Below are 22,583 nucleotides of genomic sequence, written 5' to 3' on the forward strand. Positions count from 1 at the left end.
GGAAAATCTGCTTCCTTGCACTGCGAAGTATCACCTAATGTGACAGAATAATATCAAACAGTAAGCTTATAACAAGAAACTAAACAGAGCTAAACACTGACTGAGTAGGTAGCCCGCAATAATCTGTGGAGCAGCGGAACCACGTGGACTCGAAGAAGCGGCGCCTTTGGAGCCGCCTGGCAGTTGGCGGGTAACGACGCGGAAGAGAGCGACGCCGAGCGTTTGGAGCGCGTGCCGGAAAGATAACTCTCATGTCTGGCGTTGCGAAATTGGAAGTTATTTGATGGCTATTATGTATTCTTGTGGCGTATCTCTATGCTTTCGCTTACTTAGATATTTGGTGGTAGTATTCTTACGACTGTGCAGCTTATTGCAGGCTACTTGTTGAATAGGCTCTATCGTTAGCACAAACTGCCTTGTGTTGGTATGGCCTTCTTGTAGGTTAATGTTGATACGGTTAAATATAGTTCCTTAGATTTCCCAGTTTTTGGCTCAAAAATATTGAAATACCTTAGTCAGTGTTAAGCTCTGTTAGTTTCTTGTTATGAGCTTACTGTTTGATATTATTCTATCACATTAGGTGATACTTCGGTGTGCAAAGAACCAGATTTTCCGTTCTTGTCAGAGTATTAACTAAGGAGTGCTGGTCTACATTGTTTCGTCTTTTATCGTGCGTTTAATTTGCATAATGTAAATTGTAATTCTGAGGGTATCTGAAATGCTATACCTAACGAGAAGCTGTTAGCGTTAAGGCGCCAGGTTCCAAAAAATAACATTTCAACGACCAAAAACACTTTATTATAAAAGAACTGTTACCGAAGGTATTTCTGTACTTCTTTGGCACACATTTTGTATGTATGAGAAACTATAATGAACAGAAGCATAAGGATAATCCAGTTTTAAAATTAGAAATTGAACAATTTGATCTCGGATAGCTTGCTGGTGAGTCAGACTTCTTTCGCATTCTGTTGCAGCATAGATTAAACAAGCACATACGAACAAAAATAGAGATAAAAATGATCCATTGCCAGAAGCAAGGTGTGCTGTGGACACAGCTCTAGGTCAACGTTTGCTCGTTTGATACGCAAAATAGATGTAACGCCAATTCTATCAAGCCATATCATATAAAATTCCAGTTCACCGCCATCAACTAAATAGGTTACTTGAAAAATCCATGCCACGCCCATTGGAAACGCCAAAAAATAAGTTCTTGAACTTATCAAGCCATTCGACTATTGCTTATCGTTGGAGGGCCTGGGCTTCCAACTGGATAAGTAACTGTAATAGTTACGGAATATAAGAGTTTGATCTAGTAAACATGAGATTTTATTCAGAAAACGTATGAATTAAGCAAAACACATGAAATTTGAGATTAACAAGAATTTTATAATGGATTTTCTTCAACTGCAGAAAATAAAAGGAAAATATGAGTACCTATTGGGTTACCCCCATCATGGTGCTCGACAATCATGGTTGACGGTTTGCCGAAACACATAACGGACACAAACCGCGAATTCAATCTGTGTTATAAAATTTATAGTAGCAGAAGAATTACAAAACCCAAATGAATCAGAATAGAGCGCACAATTGATTAAGAAGTAAGGAAATGATTGTAAAAGTCTTCAGAAGACGCGTGAACTGTGAATCAACTCAGCAATTAATCGAAACAAGAATGGTTAGGAGAGGAATGTACGATAGCGGTTCCCAGCCTGGGAGTAATTACCCTTGAGGGGTAAAATGGAATTCTCTGACGGGTAACAACAAAGGTGCTCGATTGCGTTTCGGCCATGTGAATAAACAATTTTAAAATCATTACTATTATCACTATTCCTTACAGACTAATACCGATTTTGTAAGTTACTAATAATTACATTTTTTCAATTACTAGCATTAGAGTGTGAGCCTATGTGGCGGAGGTTATGGCTTATGAAACGCATTCATGAATATATTTTTCACTTAGTCCATCCACTACAAATATACTTCATATTTTGTATTATGTATATTTGGAAGTAAAATTCAAACATACTCGTCGCACGTGCTTCAAGTTATTATGAAAATCACTTCTCTATTCGTCGAGTTTTAGGTAGTTCTTGCAATGGATTAGAAACTGCTTCATCATTGACTTCGGAAAATTTAAACGAACAAACTGAGAGCACAGAACAACAGTATCCATGTAATGGCTTCGTCATCGCTGTAGAGCCTACACAGTATTATTATTACTATTATTATTATTATTGTTACTATTACTATTATTGGTGTTTTTGTTATTAGTGGCAGCGGTCGGACACAAAACACTGGCAGTGTGAAGTCTTACAGTATCTGCCAGTTCAAAAATAACACGTCCAACAATAAAGTAAATTAAAAACAGTAACTATGGGTATATTATTGATTGTTATGACATCTACACTACTGGTCATTAAAATTGCTGCACCACGAAGATGACGTGCTACAGACGCGAAATTTAACCGACAGGAAGAAGATGCTGTGATATGCAAATGATTAGCTTTGCAGAGCATTCACACAAGTTTGGCGCCGGTGGCGACACCGATAACGTGCTGACACGAGAAAGTTTCCAACCGATTTCTCATACACAAACAGCAGTTTACCGGCATTGCCTGGTGAAACGTTGTTGTGATGCCTCGTGTAAGGAGGAGAAATATGTACCATCACGTTTCCGACTTTGATAAAGGTCGGATTGTAGCCTATCGCGATTGCGGTTTATCGTATCGCGACATTGCTGCTCGCGTTGGTCGAGATCCAATGATTGTTAGCAGAATACAAAATCGGTGGGTTCAGTAGGGTAATACGGAACGCCGTGCTGGATCCCAACGGCCTCGTATCACTAGCAGTGGGGATGACAGGCATCTTATCAGCATGGCTGTAACGGATCGTGCAGCCACGTCTCGATCCCTGAATCAACAGATGGGGACGTTTGTAATAGAACAACCATCTGCACGAACAGTTCGACGACGTTTGCAGCAGCATGGACTATCAGCTCGGAGACCATGGCTGCAGTTACCCTTGACGCTGCATCACAGACAGGAGCGCCTGCGATGGTGTACTCAACGACGAACCTGAGTGCACGAATAGCAAAACGTCATTTTATCGGATGAATCCAGGTTCTGTTTACAGCATCATGATGGTCGCATCAGAGTTTGGCGACATCGCGGTGAACGCAGATTGGAAGCGTGTATTCGTCATCGCCATACTGGCATATCACACGGCGTGATGGTACGGGGTGCCATTGGTTACACGTCTTGGTCACCTCTTGTTCGCATTGACGACACTTTGAACAGTGGACGTTACATTTCAGATGTGTTACGACCCGTGGCTCTACCCTTCATTCGATCCCTGCGAAACGTTAGATTTCAGCAGGATAATGCACGACCGCATGTTGCAGGTCCCGTACGGGCCTTTCTGGATACAGAAAATGTTCGACTGCTGCCATGGTCAGCACATTCTCCAGATCTCTCACCAACTGAAAACGTCTGGTCAATGGTGGCCGAGTAACTGGCTCGTCACAATACGCCAGTCACTACTCTTGATGAATTGTGGTATCGAGTTGAAGCTACATGGGCAGTTGTACCTGTACACGCCATTCAAGCTCTCTTTGACTTAATGCCCAGGCGTATCAAGGCCGTTATTACGGCCAGAGGTGGTTGTTCTGGGTACTGATTCCTCAGGATCTATGCACCCAAATTGCATGAAAACGTAATCACATGTAAGTTCTAGTATAATATATTTGTCCAGTGAATACCCGTTTATCATCTGTATTTCTTCTTGGTGCAGCAATTTTAATGGCCAGTAGTGTGTAAACCAGGGCATTGCAATCAACACTAATGTATCCGTGCCTAGACTGGCTATAATGACGATAAAAGATTTCTCTCTCTCTCTGTGCGGGAATCACAAAATGTGCGAACGTAACGTTTGTGAACTCTGTGACATATAGAAGTTTGGTTTGATTCTGGGAGCGTGCACGAGTAGCCGAAGTGGTTAAGGCAACCGCTCACGATAAGCGGGTTCGAGTACCAGTCCTCAGAAAAATTCATACGTCACAAACAGCTGACGTCCGGACTCGGAAAACGTGAATCCATTTCGTACAATACCTATGGGTCACAGGTTTCTACTTGGCTGAATTGAAATTGTGAGGTGAGGGTGAGTACCCCATGTTCTTCATTTTAAACCCTGCAAGTATTTTCACAGTTATCACAAACTGACAAGCATAAATTTTCAGGACTATCCATGTAGGATTAAAAATATGTATGGGGCTATCGGAGTTTATTTTATCCTTCTTAATCCGTTTTAAAAACGTGATATATTAGGAGATTTTCTTATTTATATAGTTATTTTCTCCTTTTTAGCCTTGTGCGTGACTAATTTTTCAATTCATTTCACACTTTTCGATGAGATTACAGCTGAGATATGTGGCAAATTTTAGGATTATTTCAGTTTCTCTTCTCCTGAGGCAACCAATATATTGCTTTCTTCTAAAATTATCTCACATAGAAGGGAAAAAAATTAGAGGTAAACGAGCTCACATAAGGACTTATGAGAAACCATTCTCACCATGAAACATTCGCAATTAGAATAAGGAAAGCGGGAAGTGGCAAGGTTACACAAAGTACCCTCTGCCACACAGCAGACAGAAAAGCAGGTTAATAATGCATCTTCATCAGTTCTGAGCCATGCTGAAATTTTCAAGCCTCTAACTCGTCAGAAAATTAATTTAAAACCAGTTTAGAAAATTTGTACCGACCACATGCACAAGTAAGCAACCTAATGAAAATATATTACAAATAAGTTGTTAGTCATAAGAAATACCAATATCATTATTTCGTAATATTTCGTAATTCAATAAAATACCAACGAAAATTAAATATCGTCTTCTTTCGTCATTTTAAAAAATACAAATATCAAAGAAAATTCTTTCTCTTTATAATGTTTTGTTAGGCACTAATGCTGATGATGATTACCGCGGGGGGGGGGCAGGAGGGGAGGGGGGGAGGGAGAGGGGGGGGAGGTGGACTAGCTGATAAATGAAGGACCACCGAAAAAAACGGGATACATCCATTTAAGTAGAAAATTCTGATGACATGACAAATTCTGATAGGCAGCCACTAGTATTACGAGGCGGTTACAACGCCTTTCAAATGGCGTGACAAAGAGTTTTACTTTTAGCTGTAAAGGAAAGAACGTTCTAAGATGTTGTTCTCACGTGAAGAATGGGGCAAGTTGAAGGTTTGCTCCAACTGTTGGCAGTGCGGCTGTTAGGTCAGTTGCGTTACGGCTGCAGACATGATAGGATGAGTTTCTTACGCTGTGTTCTTTCCTTACAGAAACAGTGTTTAGTTTGAAATCTGATAGTCGCGTGATCCTCTTAAGATATTCAAAATGAGCGGATCTAAACAAGATGGTGAAAAGCCATATGTTAATAAATCAGCTAAAAAGAAAAAAAAAATAGCAGAATGGGTCATTGCGTTAAGGCCATGTTTCATGAGTTAGGTAGTGACTGCGGATGCTCATTGTTTGAATTTTTCAAACAAATCAAAGTCGGCGATAGAGAACAACTTGTCAAGTACTTCAGGTTGTTATGTGTGTGGAATCACAAGACTTCCTTTTTAACCAGCTTCATTTCTGTGATACTAATTTCTCGTAGAAGTCCTAGGCATGATGATTCCAATGCAATACATTGTAAGAATCAAACGAAATGATACCATGAGGAAAATTTCTGTTTGCCAAAGGGCCTTCTTTGCTCTGCGTGGAATTATGTTTTTATCGTAGCAACATTCATCAAATGTTCAACACTGATGCAATAGTTTATATTACACTGAAGATTTAGGGAATAAAGTTGCGAATGAAGTTAATAGTTTTTTTAACTATTATTTGAGTGAAACCTTAATCCAAGTGTAAGAGTTCCTGTAATGTTCTGCGATCTGTGCTCAGGACAGGGTAAGAACCATGCAGTGTTCGTACACCGTCACTAAATAGTTGATACCATTAAGAGATTAGACAATGTCAAAACATTATTTCCAATAAGAGAACACTGTTACATGGAATTTGATAAAAACTTTGATTTGATGTAAAAATGAAAGTTACTGGAGAGTTACCAAAAGGTTTTGAAACAGCAAGAGTGAATCCAAAGCCTACAAAGTCATTCCTGTTGAACAAGAAAATACATAAGATTGAGAGACCTTTTTAAAAGCATGTTACAAACCGAAGAGCTCTTTCAAGACACGAAAATTCATAGAAGTTCTGGTTGTGAAGGGAGATAAGCTATTCAGATGCAGGATTACTCGCAGTGGAGCCGAACACCGGTACATCTGGAACATTGTGTTGGTCTACAAGTAGACATCGAGCCTGAGTACCAACCAAAATCTTACGGCTTCAAATGAAACTTTTTGAAAGACAAATCACGATTGCTTCGCTAATAACAAATTTTGGTGGTATATTTTCAGAACTCCTGCCAACACCTTATGGAACATATGCAGACTCTCAAGAACTTAAGCTGTTTTGGGATCATGGTGCAAGAAATTTCTATTTCTGTTTACCGCATAATGGATCGAAATGGAAGAACAATAAAAGCATTCCTACAATGGTAAACAACACAAAGAAGAGACGAAAGCTTGCTAAAAAACTTACCACGTTCATTTCGTGGTACAGATGTATTTCCTTTGCATTTATTGTCTTTTTTATCATGTAATTTCAGTTACGATTTTTTCTAAAGGACATCCGGTACGATCATTAAATTTAGCATCATAATTACATTAGTTATATGAGGCTGGAGTGTTTTACGTATTTTTTTTTTTTTGTTATCTTGGAAGTTTAAATCTCCTCTCCTGAGAAATGTACAAAATTTGACAACCCGTTTTTTTTCGTGGGCTCTTCATATGATGCCACTCAGGGGCAATGGTCTCACAGGCGTACGACGATACTGAATGATGGCGGATTCTGTGTCTATCAGCTCTGCTGACTGTAGCACACTGCACAGAATTAGAGCGGCAGAGCGAAGTCAGAATTGTGTAGCTAGCGCAACCGGTTAAGGACTGACTCCGACGTTAAAATAACTCCACACCGGCTGTAAAACTTAGACAGTGGAAGGGAAACGCGGGCACGGTCTGAAGGAAGGGCCTAAGTGCACCTGCAAATTTAGTGGAGTACCGGCACAGAATTTCCGGCGCCAGGGCAGGGGGAGGGGCAAGTTGCGCGAGTTTGGAGAAAGCGGCGGCGAACTTAGGCGACTTAAGTGAGTGGCTGGGCGGCCGTGCGGCGAAGCGGCCGGGGGCGGCGCCCCGCGGCGGCACAGCCACAAAAGGCGCACGCGGCGGCGGAGGCGCGGGAGGGGGCGGCGGCCGGCGCGGGGGCGCGGGATTAAAAACGTCACACACCGCATCACTGCCGGCCACTTTGCTCGTACACTGGGCCCGGAGTGGGGACGAGTCGCGGTTTAAAGCAGATGCCGCTCTATTCTAGTCACGAGAGCGCATTCAGTTAATCCACGGCAATTTATTATTATCGTATGCATCAATTACAGTAATACACATTTAGCAAAACAAGAAATATATATAAAAATGAACATGTGAAATTATATACAGTACACAAGTTTTAAAACGTCTCAGACTACGCTCGGATGTTGAAGGACTCGATCCAGTGGAGTGCCTTGTGGAATGCTTGACGGAGCTTCTCACTGCCAACAGGGAATCGTCTGATTGAACATATATTCACAATGTGGCTCTTTGTTTGGGTGTCACCACAGTCACACTCACTGTCACTTGAAAAGCCCCACTTGTGCATGTTGTATTTGCACCTACCCTCTCCAGTCCGATATCTGTTCAATTGCACCCACACCTCCCTTGGTTGGTGGAAGCCTGGAACTGGAACTGGTGGATTGTCTACAAGTTCGTGGTTTCGGGTTCTTGTAGCTTGCCACTCACGTTTCCACTCTCAGTCCTGGTCGAATCCTGTGGATAGCATTTGGACTCCCATTTCATATGCTGGTCTTCTACATTTGAGGCGTCTCCTGGGCAGTGATAGCAAATAGTCATGAAGAGGGATCGAGTTGTTTTCAGAAACTTGCTGACAGAGGATGTAAAGAGCAGCCATTCGACGGAGGTCTAGTGGGCAGATGTTTGAAAGCACTGCTAGCCAGAAAGTAGGTGTAGACCGGACTGTACAATATGCAGATGACCTGGCAATTTCATATCAGAGTGAAGAACTTTCTGAATGTGAAGAACACCTTACGAATAGCCTTACTAAACTTTATGAGTATTTTGAGACAGGGCGACTGAGACAAAATGTTTCTAAAACCGAGGTAAGCCTGTTCCACCGCTGTAATCGCCTTGCATCAGTAAAGATCAGTCCACAGTTCGTTCCTCTTGGCACAGTCAGATTCAACGAAAGCCCAAAATACCTGGGAGTCACTCTGGACAGAACTTTTCCATACTAGGAACACCTTTCCAACTTGGCCAAGAAGATACAAACACGAGTGAACCTTGTGAGAAAGTTGGCAGGCAGTACATGGGGATCAAGCACATCAGTCCTCCGAGGAGCATCCCTTGCACTGGTATACTCTGCAGCAGAATACTGTGCACCAGTTTCGCTCCGAAGCGCCCAGTTATGAGAGTAATCCACGGTAATAAAGGATGATCATACAGTCTCTATCCGTTTCCAAAAAATTATGAATGCATTTAGCGTAATACATCATTAAATCCAGTTCTGTGATAACATAAGCATTTTTTTCGATAATCAACAAGAACGTTTAGGATTTAAGAACGTATGGCTGTTGTCGCTGTGCAGTTGCATGATTTTTCTGATTTGGTGGTGCAGTGGGGTTTTACTTGGACACTTCAGAAGCCAACATCGACAAGAGCTAACTTTGGACTTCTTGTCAGTAAATTCCAATGAACTGGTAAGGTAGCCCATAAATTACGCGCCGGCCTGTTTTTATACCACTAGAGGCTCTTCAGAGAACCAATCGAAAGAAATCTAACAGTATCAATAAGTCGTTTAAGCGTGTTAGACTTGCCAGAATCAACGATTACATTTCACGCTAAAGAAAAAAATGTACCACACTGAGGTGCTTCCCAAATTAGACCCCAAAGATTACGCAACTACGCAAACTGCGTGTTATACGATTCGATGAACACACATGCACACATAAACACCTTATGAATCACATTTTGTGTAATGATGAAGCCACGTTCCACATCTGCCGAAAAGTTAAGAAGCCTAACTGTCTCGTATGGTGTACGTAACCACGCTATCACTGAATGTGAAGGACCGATTTCTGGAACCAGAACTTCAGCAAGAAGGCATTGCTGAAACTGTTGTGTTCCATCAGGATGGAGGTCAAATGGTTCAAATGGTTCTGAGCACTATGAGACTTAACATCTGAGGTCATCAGTCCCCTAGAACGTAGAACTACTTAAACCTAACTAAACTAAGGACATCACACACATCCATGCCCGAGGGAGGATTCGAACCTGCGACCCTAGCGGTCGCGCGGTTCCAGAATGAAGCGCCTAGAACCGCTCTGACACACCGGCCGGCAAGGATGGAGCACTCTCTCATTTTGTCCTTATAGTAAAATAGTACCTAAGTCGAAGATTCACCAACAGTTGGGTAGCAGAGGTTCAGCAGGGCTGTGCCCATCACGCCCATCTGATTTGACAGTCCTGGAAGTATTTTTGCGTGTGGATGCGTAAAGTGAAGGGTGTATGGAAGAAAGGTAAAGGATTTCCAGGATCTAACTGCTTGAATCCAGGATGCAGCGCCAGGTATTTCACTGAATATGATTCAAAATGTATTCAGGACTGCTCTTCAATGAAGCGAGCAACGCTTCGAAACGATCGGAGGCAATTTTCAAGTGAGATGAAAAAACATACAAGCATATTATGTAAATGCATCCATGCATAAACTATTTTTTGAAAGTGAATCGAGACTTATGACCACCCGGTATACTAACACCGACTGTTAATGCAGCACACAGATTGAAGTCACTGAACAGGGTACAATGCTCGAAATTTTGGGTGTAGATATATATATGAATTCTAAGTGAAATAGTAAGATAAATTCTCGAACGTCTGCTTTTTGTAACAGTGCTAGTTGATCTAGTATATAAATTAAATGAACTATAAATACATGTTAATACATTTAGTATTTTATAAAATCAATATATTAATACATATTGTACATATATTAATAGTGTATGGAATAATTTTCTGTGCTAACTCGTTAAACAGGAAGGAAGTCCTAATGCGTAGCAAGATACTGGCATTTATCTGTACTATGCTCCAGTTTTTATTTGGCAAATTCGGACTGAGGGTCCAAAATTTCTGATCATTATGTTCTGGGAAGAGGTGCAGTATGTCAATAAATGACTGGAGGAAAATACAGGCCTAAGCAGCAAAACTGGGACTTCGGGACAAGTTGTGCAAAAGCAGCTACGCCATCAGTACTCGGAATTTTACGTGTATATACTGCAGAAATTTTTTTAATGAGGCAATCAACGAAATGTAGCAACTTTTGACTTTAGCACAATTGCTAGTTTAGGAAATAATGTAATCAGATTATTAATTTTTTTACGTGTTTCCACACACCAGTGACTCATAACATGGTCTATTTTGGTACTTTGCGAATTAGGAAGAAAATATAGAATTCGAGGTGTTAAAATAAAACGCTCAAAAAAAAAGAAATACATATTCACAAGATATTTTTGACTATCAATGTAACTTTGCAAACGTACGCACCATCAGCAGCTACATAAATAATTAGAGTTGCAGTTCTCTCTGACAGCTAGAATGACCACAAGTGTGTTGTACATGTTTACTGTTGTGACCAGGCTCGTAGAGTATAATACGGGGTGGATAGCGTCACCTGTTGAGTGATCACTGTGAAGAAGTCGGGCGTGTCGCGGAAAATCTTTCTCAGTACCTGACAGTCTGGAAGGGCCTTCAATGTAGGTTTCTATTTGTCCAGTCAGTCGGACTACGTAATATTCAGATTTGTGGGAGATTTGGATGTCATAGTGATGCGGTGTTGTACTGCATGGGAAAGTGGGGGCTGGAATACACGTCAACAAGCTTCCGGTGGACCACGTCTGACCACTATAAGAGGAATTGCTGTATTGAGCACTAAGAACATTATTAGACCTTCACATCTGAGACTGCCATCCGAGAGCAAGTAATGAATCAGTACAACGTTCTGTGTCACCTCGCATAGTCAGTGGAAAAGTAACAGCTGCCGGACTAGGGAATTACTATCTCATGCATAAGCTGCCGTTAACACCTCTTGACAAACGGCTGTGGAGCATGGACTGCTGATTAATGGCGTCGCAACGTTTTCAGCGATGAATCACGGTCCTGTACGAACCCAGACGACCGTCGTGGAGTCACTCCTGGGATCAAAGGGTAACGAGCTATCGCCCATCAGGTCATGAGAACTCTGATGGCGCAAAGGTATGTCATGATCATCCTGTGTCGGAATGTCATTTTTCAACAGGCCAATGCTCTCTCTCTCTCTCTCACGCATACACACACACACACACACACACACACACACACACACACACACAGACACACACACAAGCTCGCGCGCGCGCAGGCCACGTGTCTCAATGAACTGTGAGATGTCGATGTACTTCAGCGAGGTCCTCGTATCTGGTCACGACAGAACACCTGTGGGATATCGGGGACCTGTTACAAAAGTTGTCGGCTAGCTTTCTTCAGGAGACGATACTGTAGCTCTATGGCATGTTCGCAGCCGAATCAGTGCACTCATCCAGGCCTGAGCTGCAACTCATACTGATAAGTGTGCACACACTACCAAATTCTTTCTAAATTGGTTCATTTTGTCATCAGTATTTACTTACGTATTGTGCTTCAAGAACGCTGTTACTCCTTCACCTCAGTGAAATGAGGCAACACTGACGTACACAGGAGACGTCCAAATGTTGTTTTGACAGATGGATACTTGAGCAGCAGCTAGATCTGAAGATCTCTTTTTAAGACAGTTCAAAACAATCATCCGCATAGATAATTGTGATTGGCATGCAAGAAAACATTTTACTTTTTAACTCTTTCTCACATGTATTTTAATTTACTACATCTATCCAGTGTAGGATTGTTAATTTACATAAAATCTTTTGTGATGCTGCCGCTTCATGAATAAATATGGCCGGCCGCTGTGGCCGAGCGGTTCTTGGCGCCTCAGTCCAGAACCGCGCTGCTGCTATGGTCGCAGGTTCGAATCCTGCCTCGAGTATGGATGTTTGTGATGCCCTTAGGTTCGTAAGTTTTAAGTAGTTCTAAGTCTAGGGGGACTGATGATCTCAGATGTTGAGTCCCATAGTGCTTAGAGCCATTTGAACCATCTGAATAAATATGTGTTCACTTACAGACATCCTGAAAGTCTCTGTTGAAGTAATAAAATACTCCAAAGAATTTACATTGGTTATATCGTAGAAAATGTTGTCGTCCATTACGCTGACCTTTTTTTAATAATACACCTTCTGGAAATGTGTGGTCGACCTTATTTTCCTTTGTTTCATCTTTTGTTTATGCGGATACTTCGTTTTTGATACTCTAGTGAGGGACCGTTGACTGAACGCCTGCCTTTGTACAGTTATTGGTCGTAACGACATGATAAAACCTGTTAATAAGATCTTTTGCAGACTTGCTAGCTTTAGAGAACAAAATATTCACTCTGTAGCGGATATGCGGTAATATGAAACTACCTGGCAGATTAAACCTGTGTGCCGGACCGAGGCTAGAACTCGAGAAGCTTGCTGCAAGTGCTTTAGCGAATGAGCTACCCAAGACAGCTCTCGCTCCTTCCTCACTGCCTTATTTTCGCCAGGACTTCATTTCATATGTTGGAGACGGAAGGTAAGAGGTGAGGTACTGGAGGAAGTAAAGCTCTGAAGACTGGTTGCGATTCTTACTTAAGCAGCTCAGTCAACAGAGCACTGGCCCGCGAGAGATAAAGGTCCCGAATTCGGGCATACAGTTTTACTCACTATCTTTAGCTTAAATCTGTGAGAGATTTACGTTTCTGCATAGTCTTCAGCTGTCGAACAGCACCTCCGCTCCAATGTGTTGATCGTTGAGAAGATACCTGCGCACCACAACCGTTCTATCAACACCACCGCACTGGCTGCACAGCAATGGGCCACGTTACTTCAGGATACACTACACTCATTATGTTCACAGAGCTTTTTATCAATAACTGTTCATATAAGTACTTCCCGTATGTTTGTTTGCACGGGAACTAGCTGATACTTTGGCTCTGGGGTATCTACTTCTTATTCGTTACAGAATACCCCACATTTTTAACAAAGACTATCAACGCCTCTACACCTACAGGTTTAACACTGCTCAGCGTGATAGGATATACTGCGATATTAGCAAACACCGTATATTTTGGATATTTTTGGTTGTCACGCAGTTCACAGGAAGTTATGCCGATTCCTAATTCAGGCGGTGATTTCGGTGCTGTTCTGCAGTCAAGGTAGATGCAAAACTTTACAGAACTGTCCAGAAACTGTGTCCTCAATGTTAGTTCTTTCACTTCCCCTTACAACCCTTATCGAAATGCAAATTCCCTGATGTTTGGAATCCGATACCATTTCTCAGAACAACTTAAAGATAGCAGCACACGTCACCACATTGGCCCATAAGGACGATCCCTTGTTTGCTGCACAACGGAATCACAATAGCACTTTGTGTATGAAGAAGACCTGCAATACGTTGCTGAATACAACTGGGTTTCATACGACAGAGCCACAGTAGTGTAATTTGAAGAATACGGCTGTGCTGTGCTGTAGTTGTGTACGTCTATAAGAGGGCGTGCTGAAAAGTAATGTCTCTGAATATTTTTATATTACAACTGTTAAAACTTTTTCAGTAAATCAAACTAACTTTATATACATTCTACATCGTTCTTCTTCATGCCTACATATTTATTTCTCAACCTACGCACTCTGGCGACGAACACCACAGTGGTATCTTCACCGTAGGTTGTTTGAGCTCGTTGATGAAGCCATAGCCTCACCTCTGCTTGCACTGATCTCAAAGGTAAGTCCTCGAAGGTGCACTTTAAGTTTTGGAAACAGATGAAAATCGGATGGGGCCAAGCTGGGACAGTGTGGAGGATGACCGATGACAGTGAATCCAAAGCGTCCGATTGTTGCAGATGTCGCAACGCTCGTGTGTCGTCTTCGAATTCGAAACCCGATTACAGTACGCTGTTTCTCACGCACCGGTATAGATACGTTAAACACAGGCGCGTTACACGCTGTAATTCGGAGTTATGTAGCGGAAGAGGGATGCAAATATGTAGACATGGGGAATAAAGATGTAGAATGTTTATTTCATTTTAAAAACTTAAAGATTTTTCATATAAAAAATTAGGAGGCGTTACTTATAAGCACGTCCTCGTACCTAATTCTGGGAGCTAAACATATGTGTCAAAAATATATACGATTTTCTGTTATATAATAAGGGGAAATAAGTTGACAATTTCAACGGCGAAAAGATGGTCTTTCCAGGGACTGGGGTGCACCACAACGTCAAAGTCAGTCACAGAGCTATGAATTCTGCAGTTTATTTGGCCTGACTGGAGAGTATAGAGAGAAACAGAAGAAACGAGTACTGCCTTGGTTCCGTTCTAGACTGTTAAAAGTCCGTTCCACCGGTCAACTTTAAGGGTGATTTCGGAATATTTCTTACATTCATCCAGTCAAATGATGGCCTTGGGTTACAACATCTCCAGCCAAATCAGAAAATGTAACTTTCAAAACGCACTTCATTCAAGTTCAGTTATGCCAGTGAACTGAAACATGGAAGCCAACCAATATATACATTAACGCGATCCGATGTGAGGCTTCGTAAGCAAAGTATTATAGATACGATCAAAGATGAATACGTGCTTTTTTTATTTCCTGTTTCTCCGATTCGTCGAGCATAAAGTGGCATTTTTTATGATTATTTTTCTTGATATCCCAAACAACTATTTCAGTCGTAAATTCGTATTATTCAGGTTTTAAATTTCAATGTAAGCCCAACATCCTTCTTTCCCTATTGACAATGTTCTGACCATGCTATTTAAATAACACCACTTTCTTCCCTTGTGCCTGGGTATTAATATATGCTACGTATTCCCGCATTCGTTTCATGTGCTGTTCCTTCTTTGCTACAGTCCCTGTTTCGTCTGCCTTTGGTTCTGGCTTTTCTTGGAAACCAAGGTGCTCTTAGAATTTATCCTTGAGTGGAACGTATTTATGAATATCCTTCCGAGTCCTCCCCACTTCCTGCTGCTCTTTCCTTATTTCGCTGTAGATTCTCTTTCGTTGAGAAAGGTGCAATTGCTCAACCTTGTAGGAATCATACGGCCAATGTGGCCATAGAACACAATCATCTTCTTAATACAACTGTTTCAGTGAATTTAAAAATTTTCCTGTTCAAGCACTTATTCTGACAGGAAGTATACGAATCTTATTGTGTCACCAACCATTCATAATTATTCAACTATTCAACGATCTTAAATTATATCATCACATGATGATATACAGATTAACGAATAAAATATAGGTAGAAAATATTCACAAAGAATTCCTTATATTGTAGTAATTTTAGGACCAAACCTGAGAGGAGTGTTGTGACTCCGGATTAAATGAAGTGTATTGCGTCATGGCTAACCATATGCAACATTAATATATTCGATTCAGCAAGAGCATCGAACTAGCTACTTTAAGTCCAACTCCAACATGTACAATATAACTAGCCACTTTCACTCGAACTCCTGCATGTACCCTAATGGAGGGCCTCTCTAAGGCCAAGCAAACCCAATGGAATGCTGGATGACCAATTTTGGCGAGAAATTGGGTCAGCGAGTCAGTGCTGGGGTCCCAAGGCTCAAAGCTGTGGCAGTACCTTTGCCAGTGTGAAACATTACTGATCAAAGTCAACAGCTGTTAAAAACCTGTAGAACAATTCAGCAAATACTGCTACCCCATATAGTAACCAATCCACCGTTGTTTCGACTGATGCAAACAGGATTCTGTATTTTGGGGAGCTTGCAGCAAATGCACGGATGAATTGGAGACTCCCAGATACAAGATCAACAACAAGATTCCTGAGTAGCACAAGATCATCCTGCTCGAGGATTTCAATGCACCAGTCGCTAGAGCAATAAAATTCAAAAGCAATGTTGTAGAATATTCTTCTCGTAATAGAACAAACTTGAATGGAGAGAGACTCGTCAAGCTTTGCAAGGGATTTACTCTAATCCTAAAATCATTGGAACACCTATACAGGAAACATAAAACGTGGATGTAACCAAACACCAACTTCGTGTGTTCCAGATAGAGCTGATGGCTAGCGCAAAGAAAGAACAAAATGCGTCCAGGCAGTCAAAAACGAGAGAAATGTAAACCTCGACGCAGCTCACTGTCTCTTAAAGACCAACGAAAAAACTGAGCAGACTCATCACAGGGACGTTCATATCTAGCAGGGATCTCAGTTGGATTAGCAAGATGACTGAGATAAATAGCAAGAAGTATTAGTGAATACAGCTAACGAAACAGCCCCACTAGCAGTACCGAAGAACCATCCATAGCGAACTTGGCAATGTGATATGGCTGGAAGATAAAGGCAGCTTCCTTGGCAGAAATAGAGCCTTCAGAATAACTGGACGAAATTCTTGGACACTACAAAACATAATGCTGAAGCTATCCGAGGGCGTAATTGCGCTTTCTACAAAAACCACATGCTACGGACTGAGGATACATTACAAGGTACAGCTCTTAGGACATCCACAAGATTTTCAAACGAAATGTCAGAAAGTAAAGTTTACCTTTGAAAGGCCTCGGTTGTACGATAATCAGGATAACTGTCAAATCCTGGCTAATTATTTTTATTACCCCGTAATTGTGAGGGTCCAAAATCTTGCTTCAAATTCAATCCTGACTCATCACTTCCTGCAAGAGATGAAATTAAACAGGTTATACATCCACTAAAATTCAACAAGATACCTGTGAAAATCTGGACGAATCCAGGAAATATGGCTGTCCATAAACTGAAATAATCCGCGACACAAGTCAAACTGAGGACATTCCACATGCATGGTCTTCCGCACTGATTCGCCCACTGCATTATGCAACGTGGCATCTCTCTTCCATTGATAACCTACAACATTTTTGACAGCGCTTCAGACTAGAGCGGGAAAGAAATTTGACTCACAGCTAGAGTCATGAATCTTCAACGTGTTCTTGCTTAGTTGTAAAGCGGAGGAAAGAAATTCGCAGTGACCTTAGTAGATTTGAAAAAGAGGTTTACGATTTAATCGACCGAATCCATCTTCTCGGAATCTTGAAAGAATTTTACGTAATAAAGAAAGGCCTATTATCCGACATACTCTCACTGACACCACCTCTAGAGTAGTTTAAAGAAGGGATCTTGGAGGCTTTTCGTGTCAGGTCAGGAGTGAGGCAATGAGATGCACTTTCGCCTCTAATTGTCAAGTGCGCTGAGAAAATGACCCGCGAGTGACGAAAACGAACGACTGACATCAGTGTTCAAAATGGGGTGAGGCCTGGCTACAGGGATAAATTTTTCAGTTGACTACCTGGCCTTTGCAGATGACATCAGATTTTTTTCTGATTCGCTAGACACAGCTACAGAATAAATCAAAGAGCTGAAGACAGAAGTAGCAAATGAGGGATTCGACATCTCCTTCGAGAAAACTGAAGTACATTTATGAAGTCACCACCTGGGTTACTAGATATAGATGAAGAGAAAATCAATGGACGGAGAAGTTTAAAGTTCTGGGAGACTGGATCGAGCCAAACACTTCTGAGAAAGATGACTTAGAAAAATGGAAACATAATAGCAAATGTGTCTACAGGTAGAAAACAATATCAGTTGACGCGAAGATAAATCAGTAAGAAATGCACAGGAATAAGATAGGAGACCCAAATGCCGCAGGTTGGTTTGATGTGAAGATAAGAGTTCTGATAGAGAAATAAGAAATAAGAGAAGGAAAGATGTTGAAGATAATTTTAGGGCCAATCAAAAAAAAATAATAATAATAATCTGAATTTTACCCATTTCTGCATACGCCCATTAGCTAGCACAGTTTGGATCAAAAAAATTTCAGAGTGTACATCTAAATAGTGTCTTGTGGTATTAACAAATGCAAAACATTCTCGTCTCTCATTCTTTCGTTTAAATAACTTGCCCCACTAGCAATTTTACAAGTTCCGCTGCAATCGCTGGTAAATTACTGACGCATTTAAATAGGGTTTCTTGAATGTCGATAACCAATGTGCGCATGGTTTGTGTTTCAGACGACGGTACGGAGAGCCGCGCCACGCTCTGATGTAACACAGTGTGGAGCAGTAACAAACGGACAGTCGAAGCAGAGAGATCGAACCCAGTGCCGATAGACCAGGGGGATTCAGAGCCCGGCGGCAGCCATCAGCAGAGCCTGCGGTCGGCGTGCGTTACGTCGGAGCTCATGCATTGCAAAGGGCGCCCCTCGGCGCCGGGTCGTTGACATGGGAATTGTCAGGACGTGCGCTTGTAGGCGGCGGTGGAGCTGGCCAGTGCCGGGTAGGGTAGGGCAATGCGGTGCAGCGGGGCGGCGCTGCGGCACCGTGTGGGCGGCGGGGCGGCGAGGGCGGCGGCGCCAGGCGCGGTAGACCGTGGCACGGCGCCAGGGCTCGATAGCTCGGCGCCCGCAGTCCCACAAACACCTGCTGTCCGGCGCACTCCCGCCACTGGATCAGGTACCTGTCGCCCACACTGGTTTGTGACGGACTCTCCATTAGTTACCGAAATGGGCAGCAATTACATCTGAGGTAGCAGCTGAGGCGACTCTCAAGAGATTCTAACTCATTAACAGTGATCTCTTATAAACATGAGGACCTGTAAAATGACTATCAGTCTCATTCTACAGAGGCCGTTTTGATGTTAATAACGAAAGCGAGGTCGAAAAAAAAATTAAAACACTGTTTTAACACATACGTGATACACTACTGGCCATTATAATTGCTACACCAAGAAGAAATGCAGATGATAAACTGGTATTCATTGGACTAATATACTATACTAGATCTGACATGTTAATACATTTTCACGCAATTTGGGTGCATAGATCGTGAGAAATCAGGATACCACAGTTCATCAAGAGTAGTGACTGGCGTATTGTGATGATCCAGTTGCTCGGCCACCATTGACCAGACGTTTTCAGTTGGTGAGAGATCTGGAGAATGTGCTGGCCAGGGCAGCATTCGAACATTTTCTGTATCCAGAAAGGCCCGAACAGGACGTGCAACATGCGGTCGCGCATTATCCTGCTGAAATGTAGGGTTTCGCAGGAATCGAATTAAGGGTAGAGCTACATCTGAAATGTAACGTCCACTGTTCAATGTGCCGTCAATGCGAACAAGAGGTGACCGAGACGTGTAACCAATGGCACCCCATACCATCACGCCGGGTAATACGCCAGTATGGCGAAGTCGAATACACGCTTGCAATGTGCGTTCACCGCATTGTCACCAAACACGGATGCGACCATCATAATGCTGTAAACAGAACCTGGATTCATCCGAAAAAATGACGTTTTGCCACTCGTATACCCAGGTTCGTCGTTGAGTACACCATCGCAGGCGCACCTGTCTGTGATGCAGCGTCAAGGGTAACCACAGCCATGGTCCATGCTGCTGCAAACCACGTCGAACTATTCGTGCAGATGGTTGTTGTCTTGCAAACGTCCCCATCTGTTCAATCAGGGATCGAGACGTGGCTGCACGATCCGTTACAGCAATGCGGATAAGATGCTTGTCATCTCGACTGCTAGTGATTCGTGGCTGTTGGGATCCAGCACGGCGTTACATATCACGCTCCTGAACCCACTGATCCCATATTCTGCTAACAGTCATTGGATCTCGACCAACGCAAGCAGACGCGTTGCGATACGATAAACCGCAATCGCGATAGGCTACAATTCGACCTTTATTAAATTCTGAAACGCGATGGTACGCATTTCTCCTCTTTATACGACGTATCACAACAACGTTTCACCAGGTAACGCCGGTCAACTCCTGTTTGTGTATGAGAAATCGGTTGGAAACTTTACTCTTGTCGGCACGTTGTAGGTGTCTCGACCGGCGCCACCCTTATGTGAATGCTCTGAAAAGCTAATCATTTGCATATCACAGCATCTTCTTCTCGTCGGTTAAATTTGTTATCTGTAGCACGTCATCTTCGTGGTGTGGCAATTTTAATGGCCAGCAGTGTATAAGGTGTAACGCCACGAATTATTACAGTATGCACTTTATTATTATTGCAACAGTCTGTCAGGTAGAGAACAGTTTAGAGACTTTAAATAATATATGTAGAAGTTCTGTCGTACAATATGTTTTAGTAAGTCAAACTTTGTGTTTAGGGATTCATAGTCATTCATTTAGCATATAAAACATTCTGTACACCATTTCATAGAATTCGTTGCTTGGTATGCATGTCAGATTGAAGCACTGCAATTTTACAATGCATAATTTAATGCTAACAACAATATCGCATTTCTTTGCGTGGCTAGAAATTCTCGCTGATGTTCTGAGGACTCTTCCGTTTTAAATTGTCTAATCATGGCATACAAACCCGAAAGCCGTTTCGCAACAAAATCCGTTTAGCCCAAGACGCGCGAATTACTTCAGTACCAGAGCACTTAACGAAGTGCAACAAACTTCAAAAATATTTTTAAATCTTTTGGAAAAATTTTCTGGCTGAGAGCCCTCACAAAATGATGGAAGGAAAAAAGTTTACCCCTTACTGTATTTTTTTCTTCATGCAGTGTAACTGCCCCATCAGGCATGACCTGTCAGTTTATTACTTCTTTAGTCCTGTCTACACCTACATTCCGTAAATCGCATTTAAGTGTCTCCAATTGAGATTTTCACTGAGCTGCGGAGTGTGCCCTGATATGAAAGCTACTGTGAAATTTGGAAGGTAGGAGACGAGGTACTGGCAGAACTACAGCTGCGAGGACGGGGAGTGCGTCGTGCTTGGGTAGCTTAGAAGGGCAGTTGGCCTTTGGCTGTGCTGCGGTGAGGACGCGCATTTTGCGTTCCTGCCGTGGAGCGAGCGCTCGTGTTGTTTACATCGTACTCGGCCGTTTCGCGCGTGCCGTACTCAGCATATAAATCACTATGGCGCACCAATACAGAAAATCAACGCTCAAATTTACGTTCCGCAACGAATTTGCACGGCCCAAAGCGCTCGAAGTCGAACGATTTCTACGAGAAGAAGTTAAAATCCCGGCGACCAACATTCTCGGCATTCACTTGTCCATTGTAAGTAGTATCGTATATGTCAAGATCAACAACGACGCAACATGTGAACGGATCCTTCGGGAATGCCATGTTGATGGCAATGTGGGGACCGTGCACGTCGATTATTCTGACATGGGACTTCGCACGATAAGACTTTTCGAACTTACATTCGAACTACCGGTGGAAGACGTCGTGACAGCGCTGCTCCCCTACGGCACGGTGTATGATCATATTGCGGAAAAATGCCCGCAATTCCAGACATAACCTGTGCTGAACGGAGTCCGCCAGGTCCGAATAGATATCTAAATATCGGTGGCTGCCGTGCCATCGTCATCTACGATGGGCAACCGAGGACCTGCTCTGGTTGTGGGAAGGAGGGACACCTCAGATCCGAATGTATCCAACGTCGAATCACTCAACTGCCGCCGGCTGACGCGGACCCGCCATCGCAGCCGACGATGCTTCCCGTGACTTATGCTGCAGCCCTCACGACAGCTACCACTTCACCACGACAGCCGACATCCACTGCTGGTTCGCGGCTCCATCCTCCAATACAGGGTGATGACGATACACCCGTTCCACAAGCTACGGATTCAACTCCTATGCCGCCGCCCCCGTCGACGGATAACAAGATATATGACGATGGCATGGCCGTATACTCGCTTATTGTGCCTACGGCTGCCTTTGTGCCGGAACGCCTTGAATCTTTGCCATCGTCTGACACAGAAGGACACACCGGGAAGCAACGCTCTCCGAAGCGACGGTAGCGGAGGCGTAGAGCAACTTCCGAACGGGATGCGACACAGCCTCCAGAGGACGACGACTCCACCTTCAATGACGACGCTACCACAGAGGCAGCCGCCATTTGCTGCAGTGTGGCACCACCGAACGGAACTGAGGACAAACCACATATATCTACAGTGGCGAAATCGGATGCCAATATGCAGGACAGATGCTGCCCACCACCTTCTGGAGTGCAAGCATCCATGCCGTGTTCTGAGAAAGCTAGGGAAGCCGATCTTGCTTTGAGCTCCCCGACGTGGGCGGACGACCACGACGACGACGGCACCATGCAAGGTACGCCAACAGGGCCCACGCCATTGGCGCCGGCTCTCTAGAAAGGACTGCAGGTGAGGTTTTGGGGGATGCGGAGGTGTCAATACAGTCAGATGCGTGATAGGTAATTCCAGTCTTAATGGATAACTTAGCACTTGCTGTTCGGCAACAAGCTTATCGTATCGCCACGCTTAACATCCAG

Source organism: Schistocerca nitens, chromosome 7 (genome assembly GCF_023898315.1).
Source record: "Schistocerca nitens isolate TAMUIC-IGC-003100 chromosome 7, iqSchNite1.1, whole genome shotgun sequence".
In the NCBI taxonomy this organism is placed as follows: Eukaryota; Metazoa; Arthropoda; class Insecta; order Orthoptera; family Acrididae; genus Schistocerca; species Schistocerca nitens.